Source organism: Strix uralensis, chromosome 31 (genome assembly GCF_047716275.1).
Source record: "Strix uralensis isolate ZFMK-TIS-50842 chromosome 31, bStrUra1, whole genome shotgun sequence".
In the NCBI taxonomy this organism is placed as follows: Eukaryota; Metazoa; Chordata; class Aves; order Strigiformes; family Strigidae; genus Strix; species Strix uralensis.
The window spans coordinates 2,867,590-2,889,799 of NC_134002.1; the positions used below are offsets into that span (position 1 = coordinate 2,867,590).

Here is a 22,210-nt window from a genome sequence, read left to right on the forward strand (position 1 = left end):
GAAAAATATGGGAAGAGAGAGGCTTAATCAATTCTCGGGGGAAGGACCTAGTACATCAGGAGTTAATATCACAAATTTTGCAAGCTATACGAGGGCCCAGAGAAATTGCGGTAGTACACTTAAAGGGACACTAGAGGGGGCTCAATCCTTTAGTACGGGGGAATAACCTTACTGATCAAGAGGCAAAGAGAGCAGCGCTATCAGCACTGCACTTGGATGATCCGATAGAGGCCAGAAAGCGGTGTGTTAATTGTGGAGATAATTACCTCCCCTGTTATGCTTGCTGGGACGATTTTGGGGTAGACGGCATAGAATGTGTATGTGAAAGACCAGGGTTTAAGTGGTGCTTTTTCCATGGAAAATCCTATGAAACTTTAAACTTTACTATTCAAGAACAAACAAAATTAAATCAAATGGAGATTAAACAGAAAGCTAATGGAAAATAGGAACTCCCGGACGGCCGAGAAGTTCTCCCAAAACCCATAACTACCAAGATAATACAGCAATTCCATAAAAACACTCATTGGGGAACTCAGGCATTAGTGGATCAATTTACAACTAAATACATGTGCATTGGGATATATGATATACCCAAACGAGTGATAGGAGAATGTCTCGTTTGTCAAAAAGTAAATAAACATCAAATAAGAAAACAAGTATATGGAGGGTGAGAATTGACTCATAGACCTTTTGCAAAAATACAAATAGACTTTGCCGAATTACCAAAGGTGGGGAGGTATAAATACTTATTAGTAATTATAGATCATTTAACCCAATTCGTAGAAGCCTTTCCCACAGCCCGAGCCACAGCTCACACAGTAACAAGGATATTACTTGAAGAAATTATACCTCAGTATGGAACAATAGAAGCAATAGACTCAGATAGGGGTCCACATTTTGTATCTAGAGTAGCCAAAAAGACTTTGGCTGCCCTGGGTACACAGTGGTAATACGATACCCCGTGACACCCGCAGAGCTCAGGGAAAGTTGAACGTATGAATGGAGAAATAAAAAAAAAAAAAAAAAAAATCAAAAAACCGACAAAAAAACAACAACTTGCCAAATTGATGTTAGAAACCAAAATGTCATGGATAAAGTGTCTCCCTTTAGCATTGTTAAATATCAAAACTCAACCCCGAACCGATGTAAGTATTTCTCCCTTTGAAATGTTATATGGGATGCCCTATGATTTAGAAATACCACCAGATCACCCCCAACTTGAAGAATTAAAGATAAAATCCTACCTGATACAGCTAATGACAAGGAGAAAACAACTACAGGCTCGGGGGATGGTAGTACAAAGGCCTCCATTGGATGTGGCCATGCATCAAATCCAACCAGGAGATAAAGTACTAATCAAATCATGGAAAGAATCTTCTTTGACCCCCCGTTGGGAAGGACCCTATGTTGCTCTTATCACTACAGAAACTGCTGTTCGGACTGCTGAGAAGGGGTGGACACACGCAAGCCGAGTAAAGGGACCTATACAGGATCCGGCCTGGAAAGTGACCAGCCCTCCTGGGGATCTACGAGTCACCCTTCGGAAAACCTGAAAGAACCTACGAAGGACTCGATGAGTGAGACCCTGATATTTTGTCCAATTGAAACTTGTATTTGTTTTCCTTTTATATGCATAAAGTGTAAAGTGTAATGTATGTAAAGAAGGCTGGGGCATTCATAATGCACATGGAATAAATCTCCGGTCTAGTTGTAATCAGTGTTATTAACGAGAACGGAGATTAACTAATCAGACCCTAAAAATTGGTGTAAAAACAGGAAAATAATTGAAGATTCTAAAACTTGATGGAAAATATTTACTAAAGGGATAAATCCTGAAAGAGAGTGCACTCACTCTAATTGGCCTACTGAATAACACCCTCAGATCCTAAGGGTGATCTGTAGAAAGCACATCCCCTGGGTCCCCTGCCGTGGACCCGAAGTCAAAGCTAAAAACTCGGAGGCCTACGTGTCCCGGAGCAGAGGTAAGCGTACCCCTGAAGAATACGGCTGCTGCCAAGAAGATGGAACACCCTGTTGCTCTAAGCAACAGAGTAGGCAGAGGAGGCAGAGATGTACTGAAGTGGGGAAAACTTTGCTACCCTACTCTGAAGAGAAAAAGACCTCTGAGAGGGAAGGGCCAGATAGGAGTGCCAAACAACCTGATAAAAAAAAAAAAGAGAAACTACATAAATCTATAGAATCCCACCAGCCTTATGAACATACCCTAACTAACCTAATACCGTGACCCTGGTCAGACATACAGGAAGTATTGTTTTGCTGATTAAGGATAGCAATTAAACTCGGACACCAGAGTGAAAGGAGTAGGCGTACTTTACTAGTGATAACCAAGTAATGTAACAGCGTAATACAGAGAACATACAGTAAGAAGAAGCAGAATAGTGCACTTAAAGCAACAGAGTAATGCATCAAATCATTATTACACGAGAGAGAGACAGAATAGTAATTAAGAGAAATACATCACCACTTGCATATATAATCATCATCATCCAGACCCGCAGTCGCTGGGCAGCCCCGGTTACAGCGAGGATTTGGAGAGCCTGTCCCGGCAAGTGGGAAATCCTACGCGGTGCGTCCACCCGTAGGTGAGGCATCCAAAGTCGCTGTGAACGGGCCCAGCCTTATATACCAGAGATCGACAAGCCAGAACAGCTGGCACCTTTGTTTTGAGCGGAAAGTTTCTGGTTTCATTCTCCTGTTGGATTCCACCCAAAGCCTGGCCAGGGCTCAGGGGGGGAGACCAAGGGAGTTTCTAACAAGGCCAAATACTTGGGTTCTCAGCCTTGAAGAAGGCTGTGAAAGGAAGGTCGGATACATTCTCTCCTCTCTACTGATTATATTTTGTCTTTCACTAGCGAGTTTACATATTTTACTAATGACTACATGCTAAGTTAGCAGCTTCAGCTTGGGGCCTGTTGTTCAGGCTGCAGTATTTCAATACTTTAGCACTTTTTACACCAGCATAAGTGGGTTGTTGTAACTTAGTACAACACCTACTAGCACAATGGTTATCAGTTATAAAATATACAGGATTCATCTATAGGTCAACTCAGGCTTGGGCCTGTTGTCCAAGCCTTAGCACTTCAGGAAACAACAGAAAACACCAGACAGGTAGAGGTGGTGGGAACAAACACACTGAGAAACCATGGAGGGAACAGCAAGGTTAGAGAAAGAGGAGGAGGCTCTCCATGGTGGAGCAGATCTTCCCTGCAGCCCATGGAGGATTAGTGCCAGAGCAGAGAAAAACTGTTATGTACTGGCTGTGACCCCCAATCCCAAACACCCCTGCGCTGCTCAGGATGGGGGACAGGAGCCTGGAGTGAAGCAGTGAAGCTGAACCTGGGACAGGGAGGAGGAAAGGTGTTGTTTTAATGTTTGTCTTTTTCCCCCATTATCTGAATTAATAATTAAATCTCTGTTTTAACTGACAATAAATTAAGGTGTTTTCATTCAAGTCAAGTCTTGCCCACAATGCGAACTGGGAAGTGCTCTCCCTGTCCTTGTCCCCACCCAGCAGCTTTCTCATCCCCATTCTTCCTATTTTCTCCCCCATCCCACTGGGGTGGGAGAGGCAGTGAGCCAGCAGCTGGGTGGCAGTTTGGTGGTTAGCCACGGTTAACCCACCACAGCAATGAGATGCCTCGGCTGGTGGATGAGGGCAGAGCAGGGAAGGTGTTTCACCTCCGTATTAACAATTCTTTTCACGCTGCATCCCGTCACACCCTGATAGGCGTGAGTGAGGTGGACTGGAAACAGGGTGAATGGCCGGATCCAGAAGGCCATGGCCAAGAGCACAAAGTCCCCTTGGGAGCAGGGCACCAGTGGTGAAGCGCAGGAGCCAATCCTGAGTCCAGTCCTGTTTAACAGGTGGGTTTGCAGATGGGAATGGGAAGGGATGGGATGCAGATGGGAAGCTCGAGGGAGCTCGTGACTTCAGGGTGTGAGTGTCTGTGAGTGAATATGGACAGAGTCTGGGGCAGGGGGTGCTTTGGGGGTCCTTGGGGTCTCTGCTTGACAAAAAATATATTTTCTTCTGCTCTAAGCCCTTCCCCACTGTGGAAAGTGGCCTTTGGAGGAGGTAGGGTGGACTTAATATACAGCAGAGGAGTGTATTTTATTTTTGATTGAACCATACCTCCTTTCATTTAGCTTTCTGGCAATTAAATATCCTCTGTGTCCATGTGCAACTTGATTTCCAAGTACAGCAGGTGGAGTTGGTGTCAATCGGCTGAAAGCTGCAGCTACACCCTGTTGTAGTGTTTTGCTGATTAAGGAGTGAAAAGAGTGAAAAGAGTATGCATATTTTACTATTGAGAACTAAATAATGTAACAGAGTAATACAGAAAATATGCAGTAAGAAAAGGCAGAATAGTGCACCTAAAGCAACAAATAGGAAAATACAGGGTAATGCATCAAATCATTACTACATGAGAGAGAGAATAGTGATTAAACAAGATACATCAGCACTTGCACCCGTTACCATCATCCAGATCCGCAGCTGGGGAGCCCCAGTTACAGCGAGGATTTGTTGAGCCTGTCCCGGCAAGTGGGAAATCCTGCGCGGTGCGTCTACCCGTAGGTGAGGCTTCCACAGTCGCTGTAAGCGGGTCCAGCCTTATATACCCCAAAATTAGCAAGCCAGAATAGCTGGCACCTTTGTTTTGAGCGGGAAGTTTCTGGTTTCATTCTCCTGTTGGATTCCACCCAAAGCCTGGCCAGGGCTCAGGGGGGGAGACCAAGGGAGTTTCTAACAAGGCCAAATACTTGGGTTCTCAGCCTTGAACAAGGCTGGGAAAGGAAAGTTGGATACATTGTCTCAGCATTTCATCCTCACTACTGATTATATTCTGTCTAAGCTGCATCTTTCACTAGTGGGCTTACATACTTTGTTAATGATTACATACTAAGTTAGCAGCTTCAGATTGGGGCCTGTTTTTCAGGCTTCAGTATTTCAACACTTTAGCACTTTTTACCTCAGCATAAGTAGGTTGTTGTAACTTAGTACAATACCTATAGAACAATGGTTATCAGTTATAAAATATACAGGATTCATCCATAGGTCAACTTTGGCTTGGGCCTGTTGCCCAAGGCTTAGCACTTCAACAAATTACTCTCACTGTATGACAACCTAAGCATGTCTTTCATTCTTTATACAATTTTTTTTTTTTTTCCATCTGTGATTATGTGTTCTACAAAGAAATTCCATTAGTCTTTCACTCATACATCAGTATCCACCCATCTTGTCAGACCCAGGGACATTGTCTAAAGGAGGAGCCAGGCACTCTGTATCTTTATGCAAAATAAATGCACCCACAGATTCTTCCTCTTGCATCCATCCTTACCAGGGCAGGAGTAAACAGGGAACAAAAACACTTTCTGGCTGCACCAGTTCAGTGCTCTTCTGCTGGTCTGGGAAGAGGGGATGGCACCGAGTGGCTGCAGATCCCTCAGGATCTGCTGGAGAGAAGACCAGGGGATATAGGGTATCCCTGACCTCCTTCTCCTTGTGCCATGGGTGCCTCCCATCTCTGGGGTTGACCCCTCTCTGCCCCCGAGGAGCTGCTGTGCCCTTCAGAGGGACTGAGGCTGTGGGGTGAGTGCCCAGAGCACCCTGCAGTGGGCGCTGCCTTGGGACCAGCCCAGACTGGGCTGTCCTGGGGAGAGAGGAGGAGAGAGGTGGGAAAGCTTGGAGGGAGCTGGTCTGGGCTGGAAATTACTGGGGATAGAAAACCATCAACATATAACTCACACTGTGTGACCACACAGGTTGAGGACTCACACCAAGGCATTTGTGGTGCAGAGCCAGGGCTTGTGGATCAAAGACATGCAGGTGCAGGAGAGAAGAGGCTGGTCTGTGCCCTTGGTGGCATGGACAGACCAGGAAGGTGGCCCAGGGCCTTCATCACCCCCCAGCCTCTCTCATTGGCCATTTCCAGCACTGGCTGCTCACCCCAGGGTTATGGGGGAGTCTTTTGCCATCCTCCATCCTCCTGCTGCTCTCAGTGCCTGGATGGGGGGAACATCCAGCCCTGCCTGGCCTTTCTCCTGGCCCAGACCCCAGCAGACCCTGGAGAAAGGCTGTCTGCAAAGACCAGCATGGGACACAGCTGGGTCTGGGCAGGGGTTGGATGATGGGGGAGCTTCTGAAGAAACACGACCGTGGGGAGAAGGAGCTATGAGGACTCCCTTGGGCGTTGAGCCGAGGAAACTTTCAGCTATCACAAATCAAATGGAGGAGTTGATTGGGAAAATCCAGCACAGATTTCTGAAGGGCAAATCATGCCAATCTAACCTGATCGCCTTCTTCAACAATATAAACCTTCTGTCAGCATGAGGAGAGCAGTGGATGTTGTTTACCTGGACTTGATCAAAGGCTGTTTCCTACAGATTTCTCCTGAACAATTGGGCAAGATACAGACTGGACGGGTGCTCTGTGAGACAGGTAGGAAATTGGCTAATAGGCTGCACTCAGAGGGTGGTGATCAATGCTTTTTATTCAGGCTGGAAGCTGTAAAAAGTTGGATCCCCCAGGAAATGACACTGGGCCCCACACTGTTTAATATCTTTCCAAATTATCTGGGTGATGGGGTTGAAATCACCCTCACAATATCTGCTGACAACACCACAGAGGGTGGTGAGGTGGACACATCAGAAGGCGGAGCCGCCTCAGAGAGAGACCTGGACAGGCTGGAAGAATGGGCCAGCAAGAACAGGATGAAGTTTAACAAAGGGGTTTAGCCTGAGGTTTGGCAAAGTCCTGCCCCTGGGTGGGAATAACCAAAGAGCCCAGCACAGGCCAGGATCTGTGTGGCTGGGAGCAGCCTTGCTGAAAGGGGCCTGTTCCTGGGGGACACCAAGCTGAAGATGAGCCAGCAGTGCACCGTTGCAGCAACAACGGCAAACAGGCTCCTGGGCTGCATCCGCAGGGGCGTTACTAGCAGAGACAGGAACTGGATCATCCCACTCTGCTCAGCGCTTGTCAGGCTCCACCTGGAGTACTGTGTCCAGTTCTGGTCCCCACGATTAATGAAAGACGTGGACAGACTGGAGATAGTCCAAAGGAGTGAGAACAGTCACTCACTGGAAGAAACTCCCCAAGGGATGTGGTGGTGTCCCCATCACTGAAGGTTTTCAAGAAGCAGTTGCACAGGTGCTAGATAATCTCATGTAGGCTCCCTTTCACACAAAAGGTTGGACCAGATGACCTGTTGAGGTGCCTTCCAACCTGGGCTGGTCTATGAGTCTAGGATTGTCTGAATATGAAATAATAGTGTTAAACTGCCCAGTTCCCAGGGGAGTCCCCTGTGCCATGCCCCAGTATGTCCCACTGGCCTCCAGGTAGGGTGTGACCCCTTCACCACTGCTGTATGAGCCTCATCATCCAACTGGCCTTTTACTCATCTCTTTGCCAACCCATCCAGACTGTAATGGCCTAACTTGGGTATAAGAATACTGAGGAAGTCCACGTCCAAAGTCTTCCTGATGTGGAGGTACATGACATCCACTGTTCTCCCTTCATGCAAAGAAGCAGTTACTTCATCAAGAAGTCAATCAGGTTGCTGAGGCATGATTTACCCTTGGGAAGTCCATGCTGACTGCGTTTGGACACATTCCTCTCTTTAGGAGCCTACAAATGTCACCCAAGAGAACTGTTATACCACATACCTCATTTCTCTGCTCTTTCAAGTATTTCCAACTGTCCAAGACACAGTGACCATTTCTAAAGCCACTTTTTCAGCTGCAGACTGTCTAGGCAAAAGCCCTTTCCATTATTCTCTGCTTTTATCCTCCCCTTACTCTTTGTTCATTCAGATATCTCTCACAGATGCACTTCCTTCCTTTGAAACCAGCAAGGTTTGCCTGGCTTTCAATAGCCAATAGTTTACTCCTCATGAAACTTTAACTTGCTTTACTTTTCTTTGTTCACAATTAGGAAAAAGAATCTGTGTCCATGTGCAGCCAGTTCTCTAAGGAAAGCAGGTGGGAGCTGGTGCAGAGGGACTGTAACCTCCAACAAGGAGAAGTTCCAGGAGGGCAATAAGAGAAATGTTGGGTTTGGGGAGGTGCAGGGGAAGGTTGTGCATTCTATGTCAGACCTCAAGGAACTGATTTTCCACCCGTCCAGACGTCCTTAGGAGAGACCCTGCATCAGTATCTATTGGAGAATGCTGACATCACCTCTTCTCTACACTGAAAAGTAACAAAATACACCCTTGAAAATAAAACCTCATTTTATTTGAAGCTCTTTGAAATACTCATCCATAACTACACGAGGAAACTGCTCCAATTATTTGTACAAGTCTTGAAGACTTGAAGAAAAGTACAGGAAGACACATGGCTCCTTAGGGCTTGTTTTATTTTAATGAGCCCCTGGTGTATTTGACCCTCAGGTACTGAGAGGAGATTACTCGAACCTCTCAAGGCTTGATATAAAAAGCAAAACGTGAAGTACCTTGAAGCATCATGGAGTCCCACTGAGGACCATGACCAGCAAAGCCTCCCCAAAGTCTCGTTAGGACAGATAATTGGAGGCCATGATTGCAGGTAGGCAAAGGGAAGTGCAGGCAGCTCAGGTGCTGAGAAAAGCTGGGGTTTGTTTGATGAAGCAGAAAGGTGAAGCCCTGACCCCCAGCCCCTGGGAAGGCAGATCGTGTCCTTCAACATTGCTCAGGGCTCTTCTGGGGCCAGTGGGATGTGGGGTGGGTGATGCTGAGTGAAGGACAATGGTTTGACAGTCCCCAGCCTTAGGAGGGGTGTGCAAGGAGGCAATGAGGCCCCCCAAGTGCCTGAGGACAACATGTCCCCTCATAGGCCTTGGTGGCAGAGACGATGGCTGTACCCAAGGGCACAAAGACTTGGGTTCTCTTGCTGACTCCCAGCCTTGCCAGCGCCCTTTGCCATCTCCACCACAGGTTGTCCTACGCTGTCCCACAGCTGCTCCTGTTTCCCTGCAGGCCGTAGACACCCACCTCGCTTCCTCACCTTGCTCTGCCCCTGGCATTTCCACACCTTCACTGACGTCTGGCCACACTCACACTCTGTTCCTTGAATCACAGAGACATGGACTGATCTCATCTGCCTGCTGGATGACTTCTTGTGCCACAGCACAACCCTTGGAGTGACATTTCTTCCTCCTCATGCCCAGTCTCCACCTTCCAAGCTGCACTGTGTGACAATGTTTTTGTCTCCTGCTGTTTCCTACAACCCTCTGGGAAACAACCCTTCAAGCAGGGAACCCCACCCCTCAGCCATCTCGTGGCCTTCCACCCTACCAGACAGAAGTCACCTCTCATGAACTCCCAGGGCTGCTGGCCTTTCAGCTTCTCGGGTAGACATGACCAGGCCTTGTACCTGCTGCTCTCCTGTCATGTTCTCAGGCAGAAGAGACACAACAACCCAAATCTCAGCCCTCTTCCTGGAGTGAGCCTGGGCCCTTGGGCAGAGGGGATGACACAATCGATGTGCCAGCCGGGTGCCTTCTCCTGGCCTGGCAGAGGCGCTGGCAGAGGGGAGCTTAAAAGCACCTCTCCCAGCCCTGAGTCCGGGGCTGACCTACCAGCTGTGACCTCACAGTCCCTTTCTCAGCCATGGTCCTGTTGTGGCCTATCACCTCCACAGGCACAAGTGACCTCACAGCCCCCTTCACAGCCATTGGCTTCCTGTTGGATTAGGAGTTCTGAGACACAACTGACCACATGATGCTGTACCCAAACATCACCCAGTCCCTGAGCAGATAGAAGTCAGCTTGTTTCATCAGATTTATCTGATGGATTTCCTGCCAAGGTTTGGAGTAGAGAAACATTCCTCTGAGGAACTGCTGTATTTATACTGGTGTATTTCATATCTCTATTTCTGCTTCTCTCTTTTTTCTTCTTCCTCTGTCTATCCTGGCTTCAAAGAGCTCTCCAAGGGAAAGATTCATTGAATCACAGAGTACCACAGGTCAGAAGAGACCCCTCAACCCCATGGTACTGGCTCTGGCTGGGATGGAGTGAGCTTCCCCCATAGCAGCCCCTATCCTGCTCTGCTTCATACTCATGGCTCCAACGGTGTTGATCACACTCCAGTGGTTTGGCTGTTACTCAGCAGTGTTCGTACTGCAGGAAGGCTGTCTCTCCAACCCCCCCAGGAGCTGGTACCCTCCGGGTAGGCAAGTGGCTGTGAGGGGACATAAATGGGACAGCTGACCTGAATTGACCAAAGGCATATTCCACAGCATATGGCATCATGCTCAGCAATAACAGCTGAGAGAAAGGAGTGCCGAGAGGAGGGCTTGACCTTCATTATTAAGATATTATTCTTCCAAAGCACCCACTACATGTACTGAATTCTTACCTCCCAGGAGGTGGCTGGACATTGTCTGCTCATGGGAAGTCGAGAATAATCATAAAATCATTCAATCATGGAATGGTTTGGATTGGAAGGGACCTTAAAGATTATTGGTCAGGGACACCTTCCCCTAGACCAGGTTGCTGAAAGCCCCATCCAACCTGGCCTTGAACCCTTCCCGGGAGGGGCAGCCACCACTTCACTGGACAACCTGTTCCAGTTTCTGACCACACAAAAAGTGAACGATTTCTTCCTAATACCTAATCTTAATCTCCCCTCTTTCAGTTTAAAAACTTTGCCCCTTGTCCTATCCCTCCACTCCCTGATAAAGAGTCCCTCCCCAGCTTTCCTGTAGGCCCCCTTGAAGTACTAGAAGGCTGTTATAAGGCCTCCCCAGAGCCTTCTCTTCTCCAGGCTGAAGACCCCCAACTCTCTCAGCCTGTCGTCACAGGGGATGTGTTCCAGCACCCTGATCATCTTCGTGGCCTCCTCTGGACAGAATCCCCTCCCTTGACCTGCTGGCCACACTTCTCTTGATGCAGACCAGGACATGGTTGGCTTTCTGGGCTATGAGTGCACATTGCTGAGTCACAGTCAGTTTTCCATTGAAGTCCTTCTCCGCAGGGCTGCTCTCAATCCACTTATCATCGAGCCTGTATTTGTGCTTGGGATTCGCCTGAACCATGAGCAGGAACTTGCACTTGGCCATGTTGAATTTAATGAGGATTGCATGGGCCCACCTCTGAAGCCTGTCCAGATCCCTCTGGATGACACATCCCTTGCCTTCAGCGTGTGACCGCACCACACATCTTGGTGTTGCTGGAGAATTTGCTGAAGGTGCACTACTGTTCGTGTCACCAACAAAGATGTTAAACAGCGCTGGTACCAACACCGACCCCTGAGGACGCCACTCATCACCACTTTCCTTTTGAAAATTGAGCCACTGATCTCAACTCTTTGAGTGAGACTGTGCAGCCAATTCCTTCTCCACCAAGGGGTTTATCTGTCAAATCCATTTCTCTCTAATTTAGAGACAAGTGTCCGAAGTTTTGCACAACTCCAGGTAAATGACGACAGTTGCTCTTCCAACTGTTCTGTGGGGGGCCAGCAACTGGCAAAACCGGTGTCTGTGCATGTCACGTTGGTGTGTATGTCGGTGGGTGTAACCAGTAGTGAATATCAAACCGGAGCAACCAGTGAGTACAAGAGGCCAGGAAGCCTGGTATTTTTGATAGCCTAAGTCTAGACTGGACACTAGAGAGCCCAGAGGGTTTGCAAGTAGCTACTGTAACAGTAAGGTGACCAAAACACCTCCTGGAGAAACTGTGAGGTCTTGAGAGTCAGCGGAGAGCTGAGGAGTTAACATGAGAGGAAAGAAAATCATGGGCAAAATTGTGGTGGGCAGATGTCTGGTCCAGACCTTCTGACCATGAAGAGTAAGTACATGAGGCCTTAAGACAACCTCACCCTGTCAATGGCACAGGCTGGGGCCTGCCTGGCTGGAAGAATCCCCGCGGGAAAGGTCTTGGTGGGTTGGGCAGGAGGCAGCCGTGTGCCCTGGCAGCAAGGGAGGCCAGCTGCCCCCACGGCTTGATGGCCGGGAGTGTGGCCAGGAGATCAAGAGAGGGCATTGTCCAGGTTACTGTGTCCAGATTTCAGACCCCCAGGACAAGAATGATGTTGGCAAGCTGGAGGGGGTTTGGTGAATGGCCCCCAAGAGAGGCCGCGCCTGGAACGCTTTGCCTGTGAGGAGAGACTGAGGGAGCTGGGCTTGTTCAACCTGGAGAAGGGAGGGCTGAGGGGCACCTCAGTGCAGCCTGGCAGCACCTCCGAGGAGGCCATAAAGAATAGAGAACTAGGCTCTGCACCATGGTGCATGTTCAGAAGATGGAAGGTGAATGTTGGGTGAAAGAGGGGATGTTCAACCTGGAGATAAGGAAAAGATTTTTCACCGATCTCAGGGCTTGTCCTTTAGCATGGTGGCCATGAACCCTGCCAGACCTTGTGTCTCTCGTGGTTTTTCAGGTCAGAATAACAGAGGTGCCCCCAGAATCAGACCCCAGGTGGGCCTCTTCCACCTGCCACACCCCCTCCCATCCCCAAGTATGTTGAAGTGACCTCAAAATCATCCCCATTCCAGCCAGCTCCCCTTGACCTTCCTCTCCCCTTCTTCTCTGTCCCTCTCCTGTCTCAGCTGGGATGAGTCATTTTATGATGAACATCTTGTCCCCAAATTACTGGGGACATCTGCTGGCCAATCAGGATACTGTAACATGAGTGGCCTCACAATCAACATCACAATTTGTGGTGCCTTTCCCTGTCTCTCCCCATCCACTCCCTTGACTCCTCATCGCTGCTGCACCCCACGGTCAAGAGCCAAACCCAGCCCCTTCACTGGACTTTCCCTCTCCCCTGCCCCACGGGTTGCCAGAGCCAGGGTGGGACGTGTCGCGTTCAGGCTTTGCAGTGCTCATGCAGAATTATTGCCACAAAGTTGGTGCTGAGATCAGACTCAGTGCTGTGGAGCAGACCCCAGCAAGAAATAACAGCGTTCAACAGGAGATCTGCAGTGGTGGCAACCATGTTGGTTTTGCAAGGGGGCTTCTGTCCGTTCACTAAAAGGATCTGCTGCTACCAAGATGCACTTGGTGTTTCAAGCTGTCACTGGCAGAGCTCCCACCAAATCAATCTGCCGTTGTGGCCGTGGGCCTCCACTCTGTTGGTGCTGGGCTGGGGCTTTTACTCCAGTGTAATCTGCACTGGTCACGGCACAAGACAGACAGCTCCTACCCCAGAGGTCTACATCCTTCTTCGTGTTAGGCCAGCACTCACTGTCCTTCACTCTGCTCAGAGTGTTTGCCTCAGCTCATGGAGGATCTTGATGAGATTCTCCTTCAATATTCTGAGGCACAAGCCAATGCTTATTGCCTTCCGCATCCACAGCATAATAAATATTCCTTTCCCTTGATATGTGGATTGACTGATGGGTCTGTTCACATGACTGCCTTGAATTATTCCCTGGTTGGAAGGTGACATTTTCCCAAATTGGGTCAAGATGATGGGCTCTGTCACAGGCATTTGACGTTGTTTTTTCTGCAGTTATTCAGCCTGAGTTTACCCCAGATGACCCAAGAGTGTTCATGGATGTTCCTGTGCCTGCTAATAACAGGGCCAAGATTCTCGGGTTCCCAATGGCCTCTTCAGCTGTGGGTCATCCCCAAGAATCTGCTGGCAAGGGTACCAGGATCCATGGTGTCACCCACAGGAACCTGGGCCTTCCCAGTAGAACCTAAGGGTCTTGACCAAGACTTACTCTTGACTTCCCAGACTTCAGGGAATGCATTGCGTTTATTGTCACTTGTGTTAGTGACTATATGCTGCTCTGCTAGAAACTGAGCTGCCTTCCTGATTTCTCAAGCCCATTTTGTAAAATCTGTAATTCCATTTCTAAATCCTGTACTTGTCTGACATCTAACTCCAGCTTTTTATTTTGTAAGCAGAGCCTATGTCTGTGGGCCCTGCTATCTTCCTCTCTTTTGATTAAGTTGGTGTCTTAATTTGGGAAATTCTTCAGCATCATGTGACATGGAATTCTTCCAGGCATGTTCCTCATCAGGCCAGAGCCTACTCTCCTGAAGTCCTGCTCTTGGCCTTGTTCCCTTCTCTCAGGAGCCTCAACTCTACTTTCCCACCCCTGATTGTTACATCCCTGACCAGCTCTTCCTTGTTTCTAAGTCTGATTTCCTGCAGGACACCTCCCCTCACTGGCTCCTCAGTCACCCTTGTTGGTATGATGTTGGCAATTAAATCCAAAAATCTTCTGGATGGCTTTCACTTGGGTATGTTGCCCCTTCACCAAATTTTGGGATAGTTTAGGTCTGCTATGAGGACCAGGGCTTCTTCTAGTTGAATCAAGAATGTCCATCTATTTCCTCTTCCTCATCAGGGGTCCGTAGCAGACATCCACCTACCACAATGTTGCCCATGACCCTTCAGCTCTCAGCTGACTCATCATCCATCCCCTGGCAGAGCTCCACACATTCCTGCTGCTCTCTCCCATAAAGGGCAACTTCCCCTCTGGGTCCAGCCCCATGGCCTTGTCAGTACCAGACCGCCAGATTGGAGAGACATGGATTTGATTGATGGACCACTCAGAGATAAGGAACTGACTGGGCAGTCACAGTCCAAGGCTTGTGGTCAGTGGCTCAATGTCCAGGTGACAAGTGGCATCCTCAGGGGTCAGTTTTGGGACCGGCTTTGTTAAATGTCTTTGTTGGTAACGTGGACAGTGGGATTGAGTGCACACTCAGCAAGTTTGTCAACGACACCGAGCTGTGTGGTGCAGTTGACACGCTTGAGGGAAGGGATGTTCCATCCAGAGGGACCTGGACAGGATGGAGAGCTGGACTTATGCAAATCTCATGAAGTTCAACAGGGCCAAGTGCAAGGTCCTGCAGAAGGATCAGGGTAATCTTAAGCACAAACAGAGACTGGGCAAAGAGTGGTTTGAGAGCCCTGGGGAGAATGACTTGGAGGTGTTGGCAGATGGAAAACTGACTGTGAGCCAGCAACATGCACTTGCAGCCCAAGAAGCCAACCATTTCCTGGGCTGCATCAAGAGAAATGTGGCCAGGAGGTTGAGGGAGGAGATTCTGTCCCTCTACTCCATTCTCATGAGACCCCACCTTCTACACTGTGTCCAGCTCTGAGGCCCCCAGCGTCAGAATGACATGGACCTTCTCAAAGAGGTCCAGAAGAGGCCACAAGGATAATCAGGGGGCTGGAACACCTCCCTTATGAGGACAGGCTGAGGGAGTTGGGATTGTTCATCCCAGAGAACAGAAGGCTCCAGGGAGACCTTCTGGAGGCCTTCAAGTACTTAAAGGAGGCCTAGAGAAAAGATGGGGAGGGACTCTTTATCAAGGAGTGTAGGGATGGGATGAGGGGTAAAAGCTTTTAACTGAAAGGGGGAAATTTAGATTAGTTATAAGGAAGATATTCTTTACTGTGGGGGTGGAAAGACACAGGAACACATTGCCCAGTAAAATTGTGGATGCCGCCTCCCTGGAAGTTCTCCAGGCAACCAGTTTCAGTGTCTCAGCACCCTCATTGTAAAACATTTCTTCCTTATAACAAATCTAAATCTACCCTCTTTCAGTTTAAAACTGTTGCCCCTTGTCCTGCCATTACAGACGCTGGTAAAAAGTCTCAGTTTCTCCTTCCTGGACTATGACCACTATGTTTTCATCTGCAAACACCTTGGAGGGTTCCCAGACATCTCCCAAGATGGTGTTTGGAGGCCTCAAGCACATGACCAGTATAGAGAGGCTGAATGCTCTGGGCTTACTGGTGTGGAGACTCCAGACAGAATAGGAGTAACCTGAGAGTGCTTGAAGAGAGGTTTCAGAGATGGTGGAGTTTTTCTTCATAGTGGAAAACAGCATGAGAATGAAATAACTCCAGTAAGGGCATCTGGGGAAGTCCAGGCTGTACACAGGGACAAAAAGTATTCACTCCAAGAGCAGTGCTGCAGTGTAACAGATCACCCAGAAGGAGTCTGGATCAGTGCAAGGCTTTTGGAAGATTTCAAAAACCAAAACCCAACATTTCAAGGAAGAGCCAGGGAAGATGGTGAGATATCAGTAAAGGAAGGAAGATGCTTGAGTGAGAGAAAGGTGGGACAGCTGGGTGGGTGAGTACAACCTGCAGGGAAAGAGGCACAGGTGATGCAGTACCGTAGGACAGCCTGTGGTGGAGAAGACAGAGGGTTGTGGAAAAGGTGAAAGCACCCAACAAACGCAATCTATTCATGTGTCTATGACTGTTCTTTCTGCCACCGATGCCTGTGAGGAAGCACAGTCCCCTGCAGCACTGGGGCCTCATTGCCCCCTTGTCCCTACTCAGGAGCCTGGCAGGTGCACATCTCCATCGCCCACTGCCCCAGGAAGAGCCCTGAGCAATGGGTGAGGGACAGGATCTCCCTTCCCAGGGGCTGGGGGTCATGGCTTGGCCCTTTGGTTAATGGGGTCAGGGCTTGGCCCTTTGGCTTCATGAAACACATGCAGGTTTCCTCAGCATCAGAGCCACCTTTGCTTTGCTTTTCCCTACCTGCCATCACTGCCTGCACATTTCTGCTCTAAGTGGAGCCTGGGGAGGCTTTGTCAACAGTGTCCCTCAGTGGGACCCATTAAAGCCACAAGAAACTTTGGAGTTTGAATCTAACTTTGACTTCTTCAGAGGTTTCTTCAGCAGCTTCTGAGTGTCTGATGTTCAGAGACACATCATCAAACCCACCTGAAGGGTCATTAAAATGCCTTGGGCTGGTCCTGTGCTGCAGAGCTGGGCCGGGCTCCTGGGACGGAGGGAGCTGAGGGAAAGTGGTCAGCGCTGCAGAGAGACAGCTCTGCCCAGGAGCAGCTCCCCTGCAAAGTGCAGCAGGGCTGAGGGCACTGCCTGCAGGCACCAAGGGCAGAGGAGCCGGGCACAGAGAGGGGAAAGGCAGATGGTAGTGGGAGGATGCTGAGAGCTCACTGGAGGAGAAATCTTCACAGCCCTGACAAAGTAAGTCTCTGGGTGCAGGGCAATGCAGCTGCAGGTGGTGGAGGGATCTGGTGAAGCCGGTAGAGCCCCAGGAATGTCCCTGGTGTCTGGAGGAGGAGGCCGTGCTCCAGAGCAGGGCTTCCCTGCTGCACTGTCAGAGGGACAGGCCATGGCGGCTGCCTTCTCCCGGGGACGGCTGCAGGAGTGTGCAGCCGCGGATGCAGCCAGGGGTGCCCAGGGCTGTCCTTGAGAGCAGGGTCCCTGCAGCCCAGGGGCTGTGTGCTGGGGCAGGGACTCTGCCGCCTGCCAGGGTCAGCACTCAGCCTGCCCAGGGAGCTGCCCACGGCGCTGTGGGGAGAAGCTGTGTGGGGAAGGAGAGACCCCCGGCAGGGCAGGGTCCTTCTGCTGTGGAGAGGGTGCTGTGTGGGTCAGGGCTGCTCACAGCTCCACATCACCCCTAGGGAATTTCTGGGGGACTTTTCAAGAGGAGGGTCAAGATTGGACTACCTAAAAGGAGAGGAGTGTTTACTTTGAGTTTTCTTCTCTTGCTTGTCTTGGTGGGCACTGGGAGAGTGGAATTTATTTCTTCTTTCTGGAGCAGGTACTAAGACCCCAGTTCTTGTTAGCACTTATCAGAATTTTTCCTGAACTGCTGCACACACAGATATGCCCTTGGGCAGGGCCCTGCTGCCAGAAATTTCTGCAGGGCAGAGCTGAGCACACAGCGGGTGGGATGGGGGTGGCAAGCACTGACAGGATGGAGACGTGTTGACAGAGGCACAGGTCCTGCCTGTGGCAGCTCTAGGCAGCAGAGACATTTGCAGGGAGGGAGAGGGAGCTTCTCAAACAAATGCCATAGGAAGGTGATTTGGGCACCTCCCTGTCATCCCCTGCAGCACAAAGACCCTCAGGGAGCTCCCCCCTGGTCTCCTCTCCCACCCAGACAGCCTTTGCCCCCAGGGTTGGGGGATTTCCAGCTGAGTCTTCTTCTTGGCATCCTGACCTGCAGTGAGGAGAAACCCCTGAGTTCCTCTCTGTCTGTCCCTATCCTTACTCCTTACTCCCTTGACAGGAGTTTTGGGGCATTTCTCTGTGTTTCCCCTCCTGACCTGGCTGCCTTGGTCCCCACCTTACCTGGGGGCTCTGGGCACGGCAGTGTGTGGGACTGGCAATGAGCTGACCCTCACTTAAGGACACCCCATCTTCAGGGCTTTGACTCTTTCCCTGGGGTCCCGCTGGGCTGCAGGCTGCCCTCCAGAAGGCACAGCTCTCCCGTGGTCTCTCTGTGCCCCATGGAGAAGACAACTCGGTGCTAAGGCCATGGCAATGCGGCTCATCGTCTGTGTGTGGGCAGCTGCAATGAGCCCTGTGTGTCCCTGCCTGGGACGGGGGAGCTGAGATCCTCCTGAGGTAGGGTGAGATGTTGGGGAGGGGTTTGGGGATCTGCACTTTGAAACTGGATTCCTCCGCTGTCAGAAGTTTCCAGTTTCATTTCAGGTGAACATCAGGCTTTGATCATCCTCCAGCTCAAAGAGAGGCAAGGAAAGGGCAGCTGAGAGCAGGGCTGATGGACAGAGCAGCTCTCCACACTGCACGAAGGGACAGTCCCTTTGCCTGCCAGCACCAACAAAGTTTCATATGGAGTGGAACAGGAATGCCAAGTGTTTCTGCCTTAGGAAATGCTCCTCAGCTGTGGTGAGACAACTAGAACAAAATAAACAAAATCAATTCCCCACAGCTCTGCTCTAATGTTAGGTGAAATGGGAGAAACAATGCTGAAAAGCTCATTTCTATCAGTAGTGGATTTAATTTGAGATCACCCGTGTTCCTATTTGCCTGCTGTTGTAGGATAGGACTGATTCATCCAGAGCCCACAGCACAGACCCCTGCTCCCTTGGGTACCCTCCGCCAGCACCAACGAGAGCTCATGAGGTGGACACGTGTGGTCGTGCAATTCCTCCCCGCCTTCTCTCGGCACTTGTAGTGACTCCAACTCCCCTCCTTGCTCGGCCACTCAGTGCCCCTTTGCCAAGCCTGGCTCCTGCTCTCCCTATCGCTTGGGAACAGTCCACCACCTCCTGACAGCCTGGTACACCTGTACCTGGGACATGGTCCAGGGAAAACAATAACAGAATTGCACACCCATCAAGTTCTTGTGCAAAGTGGTGGAAGATACCAGAATGCGCCATTATTTGAGCTGGGCTGGAGCTAAAAAGTACCTGAGAAAAGTCAGTTACCTTGGACCCTATAAATAGGGACCCCAAGTGAGACGCTCTGAGCTCTCCTGGATCGCAGTGGGCCTGTGACCAGCATCTTCCCTGAGCTGGGATGCCTCTCAGGTACCAGAATCCTTGAGGTATGGTCTGCCGTTAGAACTGACGGGAGACCAGGTCGAAGTTAACCCTCTCGAATCTCAATTCTCGCCCGTTGAGGAATGTCGATGCACTGTGAGTATTTACTCCAAACTCGACAAGAGGGAAATGTTAACTGGAAGCTGGCTTCTCTTTCACCCACTCATTGTCTCTTCCTGCCGATGTGTTTAGGTATACACAGTTATTTCCACGAGTGTGGGTACATAGTTATTTCACTGGATCCAAATATTTTTGTCTGTCTGAGTGTCTGTATGTCTTGTCTTTGTGAATGAGCATGTATATATGTATTGATTGAAGGTACCGTACGGTAAGTTAGTGTGAATCTTGTCATCTTTGAATCTGTAGTTAAGTCGCTATTTTAATTATAACATATTTTACTGATTGACTTTGTAAATCCTTAAATTGGTTAATGATCAAGTGCTGCTAGTCACTAATACAGCTCACTTAGCTGTGAAATCATTACAGTGTTAATACTTTCATCTGCGACAACCTGCCAATGGTCTCCTGAAAGAGGCAAAGGAGTTTAGTGGGGTTCTGTGAGAAGTGGAGCAAGTTTTGTTCAGAGAAGTCTACCCTAACTGCTCACTGCTTTTCCTCCATGTACAGTCCCCCATGTCCAGAGGCAGCAGATGTCCAACGGCAGCTCCATCACTGAGTTCCTCCTCCTGGCATTCGCAGACACACGGGAGCTGCAGCTCTTGCACTTCTGGCTCTTCCTGGGCATCTACCTGGCTGCCCTCCTGGGCAACGGCCTCATCATCACCGCCATCGCCTGTGACCACCACCTGCACAACCCCATGTACTTCTTCCTCCTCAACCTCTCCCTCCTCGACCTGGGCTCCATCTCCACCACTCTCCCCAAAGCCATGGACAACTCCCTCTGGGACAACAGGGACATCTCCTACTTGGGATGTGCTGCCCAGGTCTTTTTCTTTCCCTTCTTGATCTCAGCAGAGTTTTCTCTCCTCACCATCATGTCCTACGACCGCTACGTTGCCATCTGCAAACCCCTGCACTACGGGACCCTCCTGGGCAGCAGAGCTTGTGTCCACATGGCAGCAGCTGCCTGGGGCACTGGGTTTCTCTGGGCTGTGCTGCACACGGCCAACACATTTTCACTACCACTCTGCCAAGGTAACACCCTGGACCAGTTTTTCTGTGAAATCCCCCAGATCCTCAAGCTCTCCTGCTCACACTCCTACCTCAGGGAAGTTGGGCTTATCATGGTTACTGCCTGTTTAGTTTTTGGATGTTTTGTTTTCATTGTGGTGTCCTATGTGCAGATCTTCAGGGCCGTGCTGAGGATCCCCTCTGAGCAGGGACGGCACAAAGCCTTTTCCACGTGCCTCCCTCACCTGGCTGTGGTCTCCCTTTTTATCAGCACGTCCATATTTGCCTACCTTAAACCACCCTCCATCTCCTACCCCATCCCTGGACCTGGTGCTGTCATTTCTGTACTCAGTGGTGCCTCCAGCAGTGAACCCCCTCATCTACAGCATGAGGAACCAGGAGATCAAGGATGCCCTGAGGAAACTGATAACTAGATGTTATTCTGAACCAATAAACTCCTCATCTTCTTCAAAGCAATTATAATATAACTGTGTACAGGCCCAGCCTCTCAGCTTTTTCTGTTGTTGGTGGTGGTATTTTACTTGTAATGATGATGTCATCCCCTTTCTGTTTCACTGTCTGCTTTTCTTTTCTGACTGAGTGGCTGCATAAATGTGGAGCCATGATCTCTGTGTGTTTTAACAAAAGAAAGGGTCTGCAGTGATGTTTTTTTCTTCTGAGATCTTTCCTCTAAGACATTTCTGGAGCTGCAGGGACAATTCCTGCGTGCAGAGGTGGAGGGGAAGAGAGTCCCAGCATGGCAGCCCTGCCAGGGAGCACTTGGTCTTCCAGAGATGTTCTTTCGTCATTTGCACACTCTCTGGTCCCTTCAGTTTGGTGTAAGGCCTGAGTGCTCTGGCAGCTTGATCACACTCCTGCTGTGTGGCAGTTCTGTGACTGCAGGCAGGGACAGGCTGAGGTCTTCTTCCAAACCTGATCTCAAGAACATGCCCAAGGAATTAACCTGCAGATGAAAACACCAGTGAACAGGTGAACAGTGTGATTTGCAGGGTGGGAGCACGCAGCAGTGTCCTCGCACAGCCAGGCCTCCTGGGAGAGACTTAAAGGTCCAGGGTCTGGTCTGTGTCTGTGTTCACTGGACACACTGGGGAAGCTGCCTGTGCTGGTTTGGCTCGGAGAGAGTTAATTTTCTTCCTAGTAGCTGGTATGGGGCTGTGGTTTGGATTTGTGCTGAAAACAGTGTTGATAACGCAGGGCTGTTTTCGTTATTGCTGAGCAGGGCTTACACAGAGTCAAGGCCTTTTCTGCTCCTCACCCCACCCACCAGTGAGCAGGGTGGGGGTGTGCAAGGAGCTGGGAGGGGAACTCAGCTGGGACAGCTGACCCCTAATGACAAAAGGGATATTCTATACCTTATGCCATCATGCTCAGTTATATAAAGTTGGGGGAAGAACGATGAACATGGGGACGTTCAGAGTTACAGCATTTGTCTTCCCAAGTCACCGTTACATGTGATGGAGCCCTGATGTTCTGGAGATGGCTGAGGTCCTGCCTGCAAATGGAAAGAAGTGAATGAATTCCATGTTTTCCTTTGCTTACATGTGTGGCATTTCTTTACCTATTAAACTGTCTTTATCTCAACCCATGAGTTTTCTCACTTCTACCCTTGTAATTCTGTCCCCCATTGGAGCCAGGGGAGTGAGTGAGTGGCTGTGTGGGGCTCAGATGCCGGCTGGGGTTAAACCATTACACTGAGCTAGGGAAATCATCACTCTCTAGCCCCTCCCAAACACCATTTGCAGCACTGGCCTCTTACCCCACTCTGGGGAGGACCTTTTTCCTTCCACGGAGGTACATAAAATAAGTAGCTCAGAAGCCCA

At 49.7% G+C, this 22,210-nt stretch overlaps 1 pseudogene; it reads left to right on the forward strand.

Moving 5' to 3' along the window:
* The first annotated feature begins 19,888 nt into the window (after positions 1–19,888).
* On the forward strand, positions 19,889–20,852 carry LOC141936079 (olfactory receptor 14A16-like; annotated as a pseudogene).
* The last annotated feature ends 1,358 nt before the right edge of the window (positions 20,853–22,210 follow it).